Raw genomic sequence first — 11,728 nt, 5'->3', positions numbered from 1 at the left:
GCTCACTGTAACCTCCGCTTCCTGGGTTCAAGTGACTGTCATGCTTCAGCTTCCCAAGAAGCTGGGATTACAGGTGCACACCACCGTGCCCTGGTAATTTTTGTATTTTTAGTAGAGACAGGGTTTTGCCATGTTGGCCAGGCTGGTCTTGAACTCCTGACCTCCAGGAATCCCCCAACCTCGGCCTCCCAAAGTGTTGGGATTACAGCTGTGAGTCACCACGCCTGGCCTATTAATTGTAATTCTTCTTAAGGAAAGAGTTCCTTCTTTCCTCCTTTCCTTCCTTGCCTCCTTCCTCTTTTCCTTCCTTCCTTCCTCCTTTTCTTGCTTACTCCTTTTCTTCCTTTCTTATTACTATGGACTCATGGGTATTTATTCTATGACATATAATCCAATATTACCATTAGTTTGTTGCTCAAATTGTTCCAGCTCTGGCCATGAGGAGCTCTATATCCTTCCAATAAGCCCCCATTATTTTTTGAGCAATTCCCTATTTTCTGGAACCGCAGGATATTCTAGGGGCATTTTGTATTTTCTCTGCTCCAGTTCTGGAAGTAATCACTTCTCCAAGGAGCCCTGGTCTCTCTTTTTTTGGAGAATGGTATTTAGAAACCAAGATCTGAGTGGTAGGTGTGCTCACTGCTACTGGAAAATCTTTGCTGCTGGGGTCTCTCAGTGTTCAGAGCTTGAGAATATATTATGTATACCAATCCATGCATGCATGGATATCTCTATCTATCTGTTTATCTATCTATCTATCTATCTATCTATCTATCCATTCACACATCTATCCACCTATACCTATCTCTACATATTAAGAAACCTTTAGTTCATACCAGTACTACTGATTTCAATTCATCCTCACAGTACTCAGTCTAACATCCATCTTTTCCCTATTTGTAACTTTGTTTTTTAATTGAAAGACTGATGCTTAAATCCTGGTAAGTTGTAAAAATATGCTCCCCTCTCACCCTTCCTCTCATCTTTTCTCTTGTGGAAGTGGTTGACATAAGAGTGCAACACTAAATGCTAGATATTGCAGACAGAGGCTACAGGAAAGAGAGCCCAGCTGACATCATGGTCCATCCTACTGCAAAAAGCACTAATTACACATTTTATACTTTATCGGCAGTGGGGGTGCAAGAGGGTCGGCTCGGGCTCTGGAATGTGAGCTCATTGTTCCAGCCAAAAAATGAGTCAGTTGAGATGGGAATGCAAATTTATTTGAGCAGTTGTGTGTCAACATAGTTCCGGAAAAGAAAAAAAAAATTGTGTGCGTGCCTGTTTTCTGCTCCAGTCTTCTGGAAAATACTGTCACCCAATGGCCCTCTTACTTTGGCGACAATCTTTATTCCTGGGGGTACCTTACCTCTTATCTTTTAACCTTCTCATTGATTTCTGTCCCCTTCATCTTCCAACACACATGTTGTTCCCTTTTCTTTTCTTCTGACTTCCCATCTTTATTTTCCTTTTCACAGACCCTGTGAATTTTCACCTCCAAGCAGATCCTAGTGGAAACCATTCATGGCTGGATCATCAGAATCTTTTCAATCCAAAAAGCCAAGTTTACATTTCCCTTTATTTTGTTGTCTGGGACTTGTTTTTTTCCTTAAGTTCCCTGTTCTTGTAACACTTTGGGTGTGGAGGAATTTTCTGTTTTTCCGTCCTTTCATAACAGTTCAGAGTTGTTCACTATGAAACCCCAAGGAATGCCTCGCTGAAAACCCAAATTTCGCCTACCACACTCTGGATATGTGAAAAATAAGTAAGGAAAGGCGAGATTGGCTCACTCTGATGGCAAATGGAGCACTTGTTATTCAAAACTAAAAAGTCCAACTCTGAGCTCCTCCTGGGAGGAAAGAAAATAAGCGTGTTCCAGGTATTATTCCTTTTAGTGTTATCAACAATTCCAGAGGGCCATGGTCCTGTTTGGGATCCTGCCATTCCCAGAGCCAGGGGTGGGGGCCACCTTCACAGTGACCTGAGCTGACCAGGAATAAACCCAGAATACCCCGGAGCGGGGAGATGTCAAGTCAGTGGGAGGGAGAGCCTACGGATGGAGAACTCGTATTTTCTTAGCCATATCCAGGAAGCCTGGATGGAATGGGCTTGGCAGGCACCAACTTCCTGGGGAGCCAACTGGGCAGCTCGTTGGGGGTGCCAGGAGTGCAAAATCACCACTGGGGCACTGAACCATCACAAGACAATGAAGAACTCATTTCGTGAATTCCAAGAACACTATCCATTCTCGGAAGGAATCTTTAGCAAAAGTCACTCAGGGTTGGCGGGAAGAGAGGGCGGATGTGGTGAGTAATCATAGGAATAACGGTAGCTACAGGGGCATGCTACGTAGTTGTAATAATAAAAAAAAGAAGGCAACAATAATAGAAATAACGAAGGCAGCTGGAATTTTGTCCAACTCTTCCTTATGAGCCAGGCAATGTGCCGAGTTTGTGGTACACATTAATCTCATTGAATTCTCACAATGACTGTGTGAGGTAGGTACTGTCTCAGATGTGTCATTTCACATCTGGGAAAGAGGTCCAGAGGAATGAAATATGGTGCTTGTAGCTGCAGAACGACAAAGTGGCAAAGACTGGATCAGAACTCTCAGCTTGCCTTCTTAAATATTCTTCTGTGTGGTCTTACTGAAAGGGCCTTTCTTTAAACTAATACATATTTATTTATTTTTAATTTTAATTTTTATTTTTTGTCTCACTCTGCCTCCCAGGCTGGAGTGCAATGGTGAGATCTCAGCTCACTGCAACCTCTGCCTCCTGGATTCAAGAGATTTTCGTGTCTCAACCTCCCGAGTAGTTGGGATTACAGGTGCCTGCCACCACGCCCAGCTAATTTTTTCTATTTTTAGTACAGACAGGGTTTTGCCATGTTGGCCAGGCTGGTCGTGAACTCCTGGCCTCAAATGATCTGCCTTGGCCTCCCAAAGTGCTAGAATTACAGGCATGAGCCACCACACCTGGCCTAAACTAATACATATTTAATCCTTTGTATAACTCATTATTGACATAATATTTTTTCCTGTTATTTTTATTTGCCACGTAATAATTGTACATATTTATGGGATACAGACATTTTGATACAGACAGACAATGCTCGAATCAGTGTAATGATCAAATCAGGGTATTAGCATATCGGGCACCTCAAACATTTATTATTTCTTTGTGTTGTAAATATTCAAAATCCTCTCTTCTAGCTTTTTGAAAATATACAATAAAGTATGTTAATTATAGTCAGCATACAGTACTACAGAGGCTAGAACTTACTGCTCCCATCTAGCTGTAATTTTGCTAATCCGTTAATCAACCTCTCCCTGCCCCCTCTGCCCGCTACCTGGAAGGGTCTGCCTTGTAAGCTGTAGGCTTTGGTTTTGCTGAGCTAAGTATTCAGGTGGTCATGGCTGATATTTTAGTATAAGTGTTAGGATGCTAGTCAGATGACCCAAGGACAGGACGACAAGCTCTGCCCTCCACACAGATGCAATCTAACAACCGAGGCATCCAGTTGGCAGATGCAAGGCCATTTGCAGGGCCACACTGTGGTAGATGGTCACAGCACATCAAACTGAGTGTTCAAGGATTACGCCTGCAAACCCTGAGTGTTCCAGTGTTTGGAGGCAAGGTTGTGAGAATGGAGGAAAATCATGCATGACAGAAAGACAGGCGTGAGCCAAAACACAGAGGAAATGGCACAGCATGTGCCTAGAAAGAGAAGCTTGGAGTTGGATAGAAGATAGGGTTCACGGTGAAGGGGAAGACAAGAGCTAAAGCTGGAGAGACAAGCAGGGGCCTTGTGCGAACCAGTAGGGCCTCAGACTTTAAATATAGAAGAACCTGGGTCTGAATTCCAGTTCACCAATGTGCTCACTGTATGATCATAGGCTACATTTCAGAACCCTTCTCAACTTCAATATTCATATCTGGAAAACAGAGAGACACTTTTATTTATTTATTTATTTATTTATTTAGAGATGGCGTCTCGCTCTGTCACCCAGGCTGAAGTGCATTGGCATAATCTCAGCTCAATGCAATCTCTGCCTCTTGGGTTCAAGCAGTTCTCAGGCCTCAGCTTCCAGAGTAGGTGGGACTACAGGCACCTGCCATCACGCCTGGCTAACTTTTGTACTTTTGGTAGAGATGGGGTTTCACCATGTTGGCCAGACTGGTCTCGAACTTCTGACCTTAAGTGATCTGCCCGCCTCGGCCTCCCAAAGTGCTGGGATCACAGGTGTGAGCCACTATGCCCGGCTGAGACACATAATTTTATGATATATATGGTAGGCTGAGAACCTATACACCCGGTCTTGGGTCACACAGTTGATGAATGGATTTGCCAGGAATCACATCTGTTTTTATTACAGGTCAAGCTTTATAGTTCATAAAGCTCTCATACATTCTCACTTCATTTTGCAGGTTTCAGGTCTCTTACCCCATCTGAATTGTCATTTTTCTCTCTCGGCACCAGTCTTCTCCAATCTATGTGGCCCTCAAGGGTAGGGACCGCATCCTATTTTACCATCACGAGTGGTCCATGGTAATACAGGGGTCTCAGGCTGGGCAGTGCAACAGAATCACTGGGGCGCTCCAGAAATCTGCAGAGATCTGGGCCTCATCCAAGGTGTGTTGAACCAGAATCTTTAGGACTGCTGCCTGAGCTTTTTCTCTTATCCAGGTGGCGTTTGGAACCACAGCAGAAACATGTCCAAGGGACTCAGTGACCAAGTGACCAACCTAGATATATCAGGCGGGATAGGCGAACGCATGCTATGACAGCCATCAAACCAAAGTTCGTGTTTTGCTCATTATGTGCCCATGATGGGTTGGCTGAGGGCTCTTCTCAACAGAGCCACTGCCATCCTGGGCATTGCTATTTGCCCTGCCAGAGAGACAGAGTTCTGGCCCAGAAGAGATACGTACTCCCTCCATTCACACTCCTAGGCCAGAGCTACTCAGATAATCTCACCCAAGTGGAACAGGAAGTACAGCCCTGCATGTGCCCAGAAGCTAGGGAGCCTGAAGTCATTGGTGAACAGCACAGATAACTACCAGGTTCTATGAAGCTGGCATCACTGACTTCATTTCACAGTGAGACTTAAGAAGCTTGTTCAAGGCCAGATAGCAAATACGGAGCTGGATTTGAGCTCTTTTTTTTTTTCAGTCTGGCTCAAGGTCATACTTTTTTTTTTTTTTTTTTTTAATGTAACAAAGCTGGATAGTGCATGGCACTCAACCTAGTGGTTAAAAGCCTGGAATCTGTACTGCCTCCAGACCCTCATCTCTACCACTTACCAGATGTGCAAGCTAGGCAAGTAAAGGAACCACTTTACACTCATCAAAGAAAGAGTCAATGGAGGGGGAGGGCCAAGGAAGGATGTGTTTTCTGGAATGAAGTGTTTGGAACCAGGTAGGACTTGCCTGAGTAGGATTGGTAAGGTGGGAGGGAATAGATTTTAAAATTGCACAGAATTTAAGGTGGTTCCTGACATAGCCAGGAAGGATGCATGCTTATTCCCCAGAAATTGCTCCCTTCCTTCCTGTACCAGTGTAAATATTTGGGCTTCAAAGAACAGAGAAGCCAACTAGAGTTGGTTTGACCACATACATTAGCTCAGGGAAGAGAGTGGCCAGGGCTCTGTGGGTCTGGGGTCAGTCCAGCAGCTTGGTGATGTCATCAAGGACCCAGATTCTGTTTTGTTTTGTTTTGTTTCTTGAGATAGGGTCTTGCTCTGTCACCCAGGCTGGAGTGCAGTGGCACAATCACAGCTCAGTGCAGCCTCAACCTTCCAGAATCAAGCGATCCTCCTGCCTCGGCCTCCTGAGTAGCTGAGGCTATAGGCACATGCCACCACTCCTGGCTAATTTTTATATTTTTATTTTTTGTAGAGATGAGGGTCTCGCTACGTTGCCTAGGCTGGCCTTGAACTCCAGGCTTCAAGCGATCCCCGTGCCTTAGCCTTCCAAAGTACTGGGATTACAGGTGTGAGCCACCCACCCAGCCTCCAGGATCTTTTGGTGTCTCTGCCATGCACACCCTATCTTAGGGTTCATTCCCATCACAGCTGCGGGGAAAGCCATTGGTGGCAACGGAGGTTCCAGGTAAGCAGGGGGAGTGGGCTGGCTTCCTGGGTTCTCCCTTACAGCAGAGAAAGTTTGCCTCCCCACTATCCCCAGTGAGCCTCTGTCCAAGTCTCACAGGCTCTGATTGGTTTTGGCTTGTAAGGGGTCGACGTCCTTGGATGAAAACGCGAGCTGGTTTAAGTAGAATCGGGAATGCAAGAGAGGATGTTAGGTATCCCACAGAATCACTGGGAGGGCCAGAGAAAAGAACTTGAGGCTAAGCTTCTAGGAAAAATGCCCCAAACCACACTGCAGGCCTGGCCGGATGAACTAACCTCCACCCTGCTCCTGCGCCATGAAGCATCAGTGCCAGGAGCCTGCCCTCACTGTAGCTGCCGCTGCCGTCAGCACGGGGCCCACTATGCCACTGGGAGCTTGACCCTGGAACCACTATCCCCAAAGCCGGCTGCTTCTGCCACTAACACTTCAACATTCTCATGGGGTGCCTCCGGGTGACAGAGCCGACATCATATGGCTTGTGTTCGTTGCAAGGAAGGCAGGAGATCTGCATCTCAAAATCTTCTCTGGGGTGCCCGGATTTACAATGTGAGATTTCCTCAAAGACAGATAGGTTACAGATAATGACGCTGTCTGCTACATCCTGCCCATCTTTGACCCAGCACTGGGTGCGGCAGAGGTGACAGGATTGAGCTCAGATTGACCAACAGGAACGATGAGTATCTGAGGACCAACCACGTTGCTCACAACACCCTTCTGTTCTGGTTTGGTTTCTTTCTCTCCACTGCCTCCATGTACTCAGGGTGCACATGTGTCTCAAGATGTCTTATTATGTTTTAAAATCACATGTATTATTACATATTATGCCCAAATCACATAACCTATTGCTTTTTAAATTATAGTTTTAGGGGCACATGTGCAGATTGGTTCTATAAATTGCATGTCGACAGGGTTTGGTGTACATATTATGTCATCACCCAGATAATCAGCATGGTATCCAATAGGTAGTTTTTTGATCCTCACTCTCCTCCCCAACTCAACCCTCAAATAAACCCAAGTGTCTGTTGTTCCCTTCTTTGTGTCTACGTCTGCTCAATGTTTAGCTCCCACTTATAAGTTAGAACATGTGGTGTTTGGTTTTCTGTTCCTGCACGAGTTCACTTAGGATAATGGCCTCCAGCTCCATCCAAGGTTCCTGTTGGTCAATCTGAACTCAGTCCTACCACCTTTACTGCACCCAGTGCTAGGTCAAGGATGGGCAGGATGCAGCAAACAGCTGTCTTATCTGTAGCCTATCTGTATTGAGATGTCCATCCTGCAAAGGACATGATCTTGTTCTTTTTCATGGCTGCATAGTATTCCATGGTGTATATGTACCACATTTTCTTTATCCAGTATACTGTTGATGTGCATTTAGTTTGATTCTATGTCTTTGCTATTGTAAATAGTGCTGCGATGAACATACACATGCATGTGTTTTTATGGCAGAATGTTTTATATTCTTTTGGATACATACCTAATAATGGGATTGCTGGGTCCAATGGTGGTTCTGTTTTAAGTTTATTGAGAAATTGCCAAAGTGCTTTCCACAGTGGCTGAACTAATTTATATTCTCACCAACAGTGAATAAACATTCCCTTTTCTCCACAGCCTCATCAGCATCTGTTCTTTTTTGACTTTTTAATAACAGCCATTCTGACCGGAGTGAGATGGTATCTCACTGTGGTTTTGATTTGCATTTTTCTGATGATTAGTGATGTTGAGCATTTTTTCATATGCTTGTTGGCTGTGTATATGTCTTCTTTTGAAAAGTGTCTGTTCATGTCCATTGCCCACTTTTTAATGGGGTTGTTTTTGGTTGTTAATTTAAGTTCCTTATAGATTTTGAATTAGACCTTTGTAAGATGCTTAGTTTGCAAATATTTTCTCCCATTGTGTGGTTTGTCTGTTTAGTCTGTTGATAGTTTCTTTTGCTGTGCAGAAGTTCTTTAGTTTAATTAGGTCCCATTTGTTGATTTTTATTGCAATTATTTTTGGCATCTTCATCATAAAATCTTTGCTGGGGCCTATGTGTAGAATGGTATTTCCTAGGTTTTCTTCAAAAGTTTTTATAGTTTTAGGTTTTACATTTAAGTCTTTAATCCATCTTGAGTTGACTTTTGTACATGGTGTAAGGAAGGGGTCCAGTTTCAGTCTTCTGCATATGGCTAGCCAGTTGTCACGGCACCATTTATTGAAAAAGGAATCCTTTCCCCATTGCTTGTTTTGGTCAACTTTGTCAGAGATCAGATGGTTGTAGATGTGCAGCTTTATTTCTGGGAGCTCTATTCTATTCCATTGGTATATATGTCTATCTTTGTACCAGAACCATGCTGTTTTGGTTACTGTGGCCTTGTAGTATGGTTTGAAGTCAGTAATGTGATGCCTCTGGCTTTGTACTTTTTGCTTAGGATTGCTTTGGCTATTTGGGTTCTTTTTTGGTTCCATATGAATTTTAGAATAGTTTTTTTCTAAGTATGTGCAGAATGTCATTGGTAATTTGATAGGAATAGCATTGATTCTGTAGGTTGCTTTGGGTAGTATGGCCATTTTAACAATTTTGATTCTTCCTGTCCACGAGCGTGGAATGTTTTTCCATTTGTTTGTGTCATCTCTGATTTCTTTCGGCAGAGTTCTTTTCCCTCCCTGGGTAGCTCTATTCCTAGGTATTTTACTCTTTGTGTGGCTATTGCAAATGTGATTGCATTTTTGATTTGGCACTCAGTTTGGATGCTATTGGTGTATGGAAATGCTACGAATTTTTCTACATTGATTTTGTATCCAGAAACTGTGCTAGAGTTGTTCATCAGATCTAGGAGATTTGGGGCTGAGCCTATGGTTTTCTAGGTATAAAATCATCATATTATCTACAAACAGGGGTAGTCTGACTTCCTCTTTTCTTATTTGGATGCTTTTAATTTCTTTCTCTTGCCTGATTGCTCGGCTAGGACTTCCAGTATTATGTTGAATAGGAGTGGTGAGAGTGGGCATCCTTGTCTTGTTCTGGTTCTCAAGGGGAATGCTTCCTGCTTTTGCCCACTCAGTAGGATGTTGAAGATGCCTCTTAAAGCCAGGTGTGATGGTGCACCTGTTGTCCGAGCTACTCAGGAGGCTGAGGCAGGAGGATCACTTGAGCCCAGGAGTTCAAGGCTGTAGCATGCTATAATCACACCACTGCACTGCAGCGTGCGCAACATAGCAAGACCCCATCCCTAAAAAAATTTTTTTAATGTATTTTAAGGCTCTAGTCCACCCTGCTCGCCCAGCCACCAACACTTAGCACTTACCTACTGTTTGCTAATCTCTAGAATGCTCTCCCCTCTCCTTCCTGCCTAGTTCTCTCTGATGCATCCTTCAGAACACAGTCCAAGCAAGTTATTTCCTACCCTTCCATCCAGCCATTTTTTTTGCCATTTGCTCTTCTTTTTCATTCTACTTACTACATTGTATTTCAACTTTTATTGGTTTAATTATTTAATTAACATCTCTCTCTTTCTCTAGACCATAAATGCCACAAAAGCATGGACTATACCTGTCTTGCTCATAGTTATTAACATACTAACTGGCACTTAAGTGCTTAATACATTTTTTATTGAATGAATGTGCATAAAACAAACCCCATTAGAGGACTTTATACAATTCCTCTTGGATCAAAAGACATTTTAATAGTGCTTTTTATGGAAACCATACCTTTTTTTTAAATTTTTAATTTATTTTTATTTTTATTTATTTATTTTTTTGAGATGGAGTCTCACTCTGTTGCCCAGGCTGGAGTGCAGTCACGTAATCTCGGCTCACTGCAGCCTCTGCCTCTTGGGTTCAAGCGATTCTCCTGCCTCAGCCTCTTGAGTAGCTGGGACTACACATGCATGCCAATACACCCGGCTAATTTTTATATTTTTAGCAGAGACAGGGGTTTCACCATGTTGGTCAGGCTGGTCGTGAACTCCTGACCTTGTGATATGCCCACCTCAGCCTCCCAAAGTGCTGGGATTACAGGCATGAACCACTGTGCCTTGCCTATTTTTTATTTTTTAAAATCTCTTATTTTTAAGCTCTGTTGGACTTGATGGAAACCATACCTTAAACCTTTAGGGGTGTGCATATGAGAATCATCTCTGTTTGTGTTTTTGTTTTTTATAGAGATGTGGTCTCTCTCTCACGACCAGGCTGGAGTGCAGTGGCACGATCATAGCATCCTGCAACCTCCAACTCCCTCTCCCTCCCACCTTGGCCTCACCAGTTGCTAGGACTACAGGCACAAACCACCATGCTTAGCTAATTTGTTAATGTTTAATTTTTTGTAGAGACAGGGTATCATTATGTTGGCCAGGCTGGTCTCAAACTCCTGTCCTCATTCGATCCTCTCTCCTCAGCCTCCCAAAGTGCTGGGATTACAGAAGTGAGCCACCATGCCTGACCAGAAGCCCCGTGGTCTTGTTATGCCTGCCCCTCCCCCGTGAGGGTCACTTCCACAGGGAGCCATTCTCATTGATAGGAAAGTATGGCACATCTTGTGTCAGGAAAGAAACCTGAATTTGGCACAGCAAGGCCTGAGGGTAGTGGCAACTTCAGTTCCTATAAAACGTTCCTTCAAATAATCATGATGTCACTTTGGTGTTAACCCCTTTTTTTCTTTCTCTTTTCTTTCTTTCTTTTTTTTTTTTTTTTTTTTTTTTTTGAGACAGTCTTGCTCTGCTGCCCAGGCTGGAGTGCAGTAGTGTGATCTCTGCTCACTGCTAACCTCTGCCTCCCAGGTTCAGGTGATTCTCATGCCTCAGCCTCCAGAGAAGTTGGGGTTACAGGCGTGCACCATCACAACTGGCTAAGTTTTGTAATTTTAGTAGAGACAGAGTTTCACCATGTTGGCCAGGCTGGTCTCGAACTCCTGACCTCAAGTGATTTGCACGCCTCAGCCTCCCAAAGTGCTGGGATTATAGGCATGAGCCATGGTGCCCAGCCTGGTGTTAACTCTTAACCACACCAAAATTCTCTTAATAAGTTTCAGCTCCATTTTTTCTTTGCTTTTGTTTTTGCCTATGAAGTGACTTCCAAGTCATACTTTAAAAATATTTGGGTGGCTTTTACCATATAAGTAGAGTCCTTTATAAAGCAGACTGCCCCTCCCCCAGGAAACTGGGAAGAGATTGCTTTAGGAGAGCTGGTATCCTTTCATGATTAGGGGGAAGCACTGGAGTAATTCTGTCCATTTCGAAAATATTTATTGTTCTCAGAATTATTTATTTCATTCAGAAATATAATTTTAAAACTAATTTTATTTTTATTATTTTTGAGACAGAGTCTTGCTCCATCACCCAGGCTGGAGTGCAGTGGTGTAATCTCGGCTCACTGTAACCTCCACCTCTTGGGTTCAAGCGATTCTCATGCCTCAGCCTCCCAAGTAGCTGGGACTACAGGCGTCCACCACCGTGGCTGGCTAATTTTTGTATTTTTAGTAGAGACGGGGTTTCAACATGTTGGCCAGGCTGGTCTCAAACTCCTGTCCCCAGGTGATCCTTTCACCTCAGCCTCCCAAAGCGCTGGGATTACAGGCATGAGCTGCCACACCTGGCCTAAAAACTAATTTTATATCTATA

General features: G+C 43.7%; 1 protein-coding gene across 2 annotated transcripts in view; it reads left to right on the top strand.

The window, feature by feature from the left end:
- The first annotated feature begins 5,609 nt into the window (after positions 1-5,609).
- MRTFB (myocardin related transcription factor B) overlaps positions 5,610-11,728 on the top strand; it is a 205,678-nt gene continuing 199,559 nt past the window's right edge. For both annotated transcript variants that reach the window (XM_050774066.1, XM_050774068.1), the window contains exon 1: positions 5,610-6,113. The gene's annotated coding sequence lies outside the window, so the exon portion shown is untranslated. The remainder of the gene's footprint in view (positions 6,114-11,728) is intronic.

This window comes from Macaca thibetana, chromosome 20 (genome assembly GCF_024542745.1).
Source record: "Macaca thibetana thibetana isolate TM-01 chromosome 20, ASM2454274v1, whole genome shotgun sequence".
Classification (NCBI taxonomy): Eukaryota; Metazoa; Chordata; class Mammalia; order Primates; family Cercopithecidae; genus Macaca; species Macaca thibetana.
Note: the sequence above shows the minus strand (reverse complement) of the source record. Positions and strands in the feature narration are given on the sequence as shown.